Genomic DNA, 6,214 nt, shown 5'->3' with positions numbered 1-6,214 from the left:
TCTGTACGCGGACCGGGGAGGCTTCTAAGCTATTTCCTATCCAATAATCTATCAGGGCGATTAGCTATTTGGCAGCCGGCTGACTCTGGAGACACGGGTCCCTCCAAATCCGAGTGCAGAAAGACAATGAAGGTAGGCGTCTTTTTTTTAATATAGGCTTTATTTGAAGCGTTGATAAGATCATCGCGGTTTTTATTAATATTATATTCCGTATCGTATCCGAGGCAAATCTATCATATGGCGTGATAACAAATGAGTCGTTGTTAAAGAATTGGGAGACATGGTCGTTTAAACCATAGTTATGTCTCAGCAGCCTCATCTTTCATTAGCTGCCTTGTAAAATTCCGCTGTACAACATGCCTATGAAGAGACAGCACGTAGGAAGAGCTTATTCCTTTAGGTTTGAATCATCAACCATTCCGATTGGCTGTTTATAACAGTGGTCTATTTTTTTATGCGGGCACACAATGATGATGTTGTTTTAAAATCGATGGCATTACACGCTGCTAAACACAATGTTATGTTTGCGAATGATGTAAAACCCAAACCGACGGTCGACTGCGGTTTCTTAAGGCCCGTAATTCCCCGAGCCCGGTCATCGGCTTGACTCAGTCCGACTGTTCAGTGTGCCATTACTAAATATAGGCTCCAAGCAGCCTAGTCACTATAGAAGCCGATACTAGCGGCGCTCTGCTTTGTATATGCGGCCGTGCCATCGCAAACTATGATAGCACTATGAGTCACCTTCTTTAATATTCGATTTTCGTATTATCAGCTGACATGTTTCAGGCTTAAAAGTAGCCTAGGTACAGTGTGTAGGCATATATTCAACTTCGGCGAATCAAGTAGCTTAGGCTATTGTATTTGATATAGTCTCATGATGTGACTGGTGATCTTTTTGTCATCATTCGGGATATTATTAATTAGGTATAGCTAATCATCCCTTGATCGAATCGTTCGAGTAAAATATAAAAGAGGTGGCGGAATGATCGACTGACAAGTCTTCCTCTGTCAAGTAAAGCAACCATCTGATGCTCACATCCTCGTGACCTTGTTTCTTAGCAGTTACCTATCTCATAGAGCTAATCTGTGTCTTCATCTCTTCTCATGCACACGCACACACAGACATGCACGCACGCCAACACACACTCACTCACACAAACACACATTCTCACGACAGGCACATCAACATCGTGCACACACATGTAAACACACACACACACACACACACACACACACACACACACACACACAAATTATCCACCTACTGCTGTGAACCTGTTGGTCCATGGTTCTGCTTTAAGCTTTCACCATAGGTCGCCAGTCAGTACAATCACAGGCTTTGTGTGTGTGTGTGTGTGTGTGTGTGTGTGTGTGTGTGTGTGTGTGTGTGTGGGTGTGGGTGTGTGTGTGTGGTGTGTGTGTGTGTGTGTGTGTGTGTGTGTGTGTGTGTGTGTGCGGCTGCAAGCGTGAGTGAATGTCTTTGTGTTTGGACAATGTTAGCTTTCACATCACAAATGTATTCACTCGAGAGTTCACGCCTTCCTTTCAGAACAGAGTCAGAAAGCGGTGACCGTCTAATGTAGATTGATCATCGGCAACAAGTTTCATTGAAGCAAATCAGCAGCCATTTTGACATTCTGGGTCTAAAACAAAACTATGATTGGTTTAACAGCCACCAAGATCAAAACAAATATATTTGTACAAAACCTTAAACAACTATTGATTCAATTGAAATTAATTGACAAAAGCAGAGGCTGTGCTTAAGCTGAATGTGAACGCATTCATCCCTGGCTTGATGTTTACTGACATGACCATCTGTATTGTGACTGCTGGATGTGTCTGCACTGACAACAGGTGGTGTCCATTGCCTGGCCTGACATCTGGTTTTGCTTGTCTGCGGGATAGCTGTTGGTCTCGGTCGGTTGTGGGGTGGAGGCTTTACCCTGAACAGCCTTAATGACTTGATCACGCACAGCAGACGCCATAACTACTTGTTCCATATGTGAGACAATATTGAATCCTTCATCTAACCTTTATTTACCCAGGGGTAGGGAACCAGGTGATCCTAGCACCCCTGGTATATCAGGGAAACCTGAGCACCAACTGGGTGCTGCCCAGTATTCAATGGTGAATAATGTACAATTACTTAACACGATAGGGGGTCATGTTCAAGGATTGGATTAAATCCAGGGAATGTGATCTTGTTATATCCTGTCCTTACAATAGCAGGCATGATAGGGAAATATCATCTGAAAGGAGGCAATGTGTATCCTACTTTTAGATTTTCAGTTGCTGTCGTTTTTGAGTGAGTACTTTGAAAACAGTAGTAGGCTACTCTTATCAAGGCTACAGCCAAGATCAAACCTACGCAGCAGATAATTGGCACGGATTGAGCCATCCTAAACCATCTGTTGGCTCCACTGAGCAGACACATTTTGCTTCATGAAAATGACTAAAAGTTAAAGATAGATGGAATCAGTATCATTGTACTGGTCTGCTCGGTTGGCAGGTGGCCTGTATACGCTATCAACACCAACAACAGATATGGAGCACTGCACTTGTCCACTGCTGACTACGTGAAACAGCAGGCAAGCTGCCGACCTGGCGACCCACAGCTAACTCTCTACAACTGTGGATACTCTTCGCTCGCCCATTCTGACCAGTCTACTGTTCTGCTTTACTGCATAACAACACCACTATGGCTGCTATATACTTTTCTGCAGGTGGATGGATAGAAAGATAGAAAGATAGATAGATGGATGGATGGATAGATAGATCAAATACATTACTACGGTTTAAAGATTAAAATTCAATGTTTGCATAATAGGAGTTAGTGCATATATCCCATGTATGTCTTTGATGAGAAGATGATGAGAAAGGCCCAGGTCCTTGACCAAGACCGGCCCCTGATCCCCTGATGTGGCATACAGAATTAATCGGCACGGGATGCAATATTGCAATGTCACACAAAGTTAGCTGTGAAGGATAACCCCAAGCACTACTAACAACACAAGGCAAGCTAAACATTTGTTCGGGATGACGAGAAGCTGTCTTGGATAAGTTCAGTTAAAGTTGTCCATCCTTCATCCAGACATAAATGTCTGCAAGGCATTCTGAAATAAACACAGAGAATGTTTTCCTTTGGGGACAGATCAAGGCAGAGCGGAGTATCATCGGCCTAAAAGTGGTACGAGACACCAAATCCTGCACCTCAATGATATATCCTAGTAAGCATGGGCACAATGAGAGGAGCAGAGGCATGAGAACTGACTCCTGAGAACTGACCCCTGTGGCACACCACACCCATCTACAAAACCCTTAAGGACCAACCAGAGGAGAACAAATCAAAATCAAGATCAGAGAGTTGACAGGACTGTCTGACGTTTCAACAAATCATCATGAGAACTGATATCATATAGTCTCCCTCCATGATGAGCCTCCACAGCAGGAATCCTCATTGGAGTGATAGGGTTAGACTGGTTACGATCCTACAGGTGGCTCTGTTGTAGCAGGAGATGGACAGCCCATCCAGGTGGTTTGGAAAGTAAGGGGAGAAGGGAGAAATGTCTGTAGTTGGCAATTTATGATGGGTTGTTCTAAGTCTTTTTTTGCAGTGGAATAGGGCTGCTTTAATGAGCTGGAGAATGTGCCTACGATGCTGGATAGATGGAAACAACATGAGAAATGATGTTGGACTTTGCTCATTCTTAGCTACAAGAGAAGAGTGGATTTTGACTGGTTGAAACATGACCCTGAGGGAATAATTTACTGCAGTTAACCATTTGAGTATGACTATTACCCTGCATGTGATGCTGTTGGTTGGCGGAAAAAAGGCAGACATCTGTGAGGAAACACCTGTGTGCTGTGTGAGAACTAGCTCCAAAACGATCGGTTCAGTTTTTTATTAGTATGCATGTAATGAAGCGGCAAGAAGCTGCATACTGAAGTGCTTGTATCTGGTCACCCAAGAGATTGTATGCACACATTACCTATTATACATTTAAAGTTTAAACATGTATAAACATTTATAAAAGTATTTATAAAACTGCTTGTATCTGGTCACCCAAGAGATTGTATGCACACATTACCTATTATACATTTAAACATATAAAAACATTTATAAAAGCATGTATAATGATTTTATTGCCAAGTCATCGTCGGGCATAATGCAGTTGTATTTCAAAGTAACAAGGTTTCAAACAGTGGAAGCAATGGTGTGTACTAAATTACTAATGTACTGAAGGATTTATCGACAAATGAATTCCAGCTGCAATGATCTGGCTGTTCTAGATCTATCATCTGTCCACCGATTTTCATTCGTGGACATTCAGATACACACACAGCCTATTTAGATGTCATCATTTAAACAGACTGGCTTTCACTAGCATTAGCGCTATAGTAGTAGTAGTAGTAGTATTCCTAGTAGTACGTACTACTGTATTACTTATGGCAGTCCTAAAGTAGTTGCAATAAAGTTGCAGTATAGTTAGTAATAGTATGTATTACAAATGCTTTTTTCCAAGTAACAAAAGAGGCTGGAACCCAACATTTTAGAAAACAAACCAGCTTTGCACTATTAATGTATGTTTCTAAAATGTAATGCAGGCTTTCAACCAGACACTACTTGAGATCACTTAGCTGGCCTCACATTTGTATTTGTTTCATTAATGTCAGTGATAGTTATAAAACAAGTCAGGAAAAAAGTATACAGAAGCCTCCATCAATATACAGCCATACAGCAATGTCACTAGTATTTCAGCAGCCTCTTTAATTTGGCAAACACTGGTCGCTATGTTGTTCCTAGAGTTAAAGAGTCTGTGGATAGTTTCATGCAGAGGCATGCATTCTACTCGTGTGTGTGTGTGTGTGTGTGTGTGTGTGTGTGTGTGGGTGTGTGTGTGTGTGTGTGTTTGTGTGTGTGTGTGTGTGTGTGTGTGTGTGTGTGTGTGTGTGTGTGTGTGTGTGTGTGTGTGTGTGTCTGATATAGCAATGTCACCGCTCTGACCTCACTCAAATCTGGGGCATTGTAGCCAATCACCTTCTGCTGAACTGTCTCTCAACGGGCTCGCTGATGTAATCCAGTTGTGAGATTAGCGAGTGATTAGCGGGTATCAATGTCCATATCCTCAGGAAACAGCGTTGCTCTCTTAGATCATGTGCTGCTTGTGTCAGTGATGAACCCGGTGCAGGATGAGAGCTGCTGAAACCCTTTTTCCGTAAATATGGTAAATGATGGCTTTTGCGGGTGAATGTCTATTTGTGGTCCTGTTCGGAAAGGACAACGAGTGGAAAACAAATGATCCCAGGATGGCCATAACTGCATTTGCTAAAGGAAGACGTTAGTCACATACGGTAAATACAGTTACAGAGACTACATTACGAGGACGAACCCAAATGCCCTCATTTGTCTGCTGTCAAGTCAGTGCGATTGCCCTGGATTCTTCTCCTGGTCATCCAGGCTTAATGTTTGAATCAGTACTCAGCCAGCCGACCCAGAATGCATCTGTGTGCAATGTTTACATGCTCTCGGCTCGGGAGAGAAGGGTTGTTTTCAAAACACAGGAATCATAATTGAGTTAATTAGGGCATGGAAGGAAAGAGGACCCTAATAGAGCTCAGGCATCGCGTTAGCAGCACACTGTTATATTAATAACAGTGATAATAATAATAAAATATTTACACTAGCCTAACATTGTAATATTTCATTTTTATAAAAGACAACAAAACAATCAAATCCCAAATAACAACAACAAAATAATATTAATACTATCTTAATTTATATCAATAATATCAATAATACTATCTTAATTTATATAAATAATATCAATAATTACGTATTTCTTAACTGTCTATTACACACTTTGTGTTTTTGCTAGAGAGCATCAGTAGATCAGTGAGGTCCAGTCGAAAACGACATGGTTCATTTCAAGGGGTTTCCTCTGAATAAAATTGAAGAAATACATTTAAATTCAGTGATGTAACATGTGTGATGAACACAGACATATTAGTTGAGGTTGGTTAAGATCATTAAAGGTTAAAATAAATCTGTTACTACGGCTGTAACACACCTGTAATAAGCCTACCTGTCCTCATCTATTTGTCTGTGTCTACCAGTCTAACCATGTAAACCAAGCCAGCTAGTTGTTATGTGTTATGGGGGAGGGGCTTTAAAAGGGATGCCTGAAGGAAGGGGTGTGATTGTTACGATGTG

At 41.6% G+C, this 6,214-nt stretch overlaps 1 protein-coding gene across 1 annotated transcript in view; it reads left to right on the top strand.

The window, feature by feature from the left end:
* Nucleotides 1-27: 27 nt before the first annotated feature.
* Nucleotides 28-6,214, top strand: part of evi5l (ecotropic viral integration site 5 like) — a 31,082-nt gene continuing 24,895 nt past the window's right edge. The window contains exon 1 of the mRNA XM_056586126.1: nucleotides 28-132. The gene's annotated coding sequence lies outside the window, so the exon portion shown is untranslated. The remainder of the gene's footprint in view (nucleotides 133-6,214) is intronic.

The sequence above is a fragment of the Gadus chalcogrammus genome, chromosome 3 (genome assembly GCF_026213295.1).
Source record: "Gadus chalcogrammus isolate NIFS_2021 chromosome 3, NIFS_Gcha_1.0, whole genome shotgun sequence".
Taxonomy (NCBI): Eukaryota; Metazoa; Chordata; class Actinopteri; order Gadiformes; family Gadidae; genus Gadus; species Gadus chalcogrammus.
Note: the sequence above shows the minus strand (reverse complement) of the source record. Positions and strands in the feature narration are given on the sequence as shown.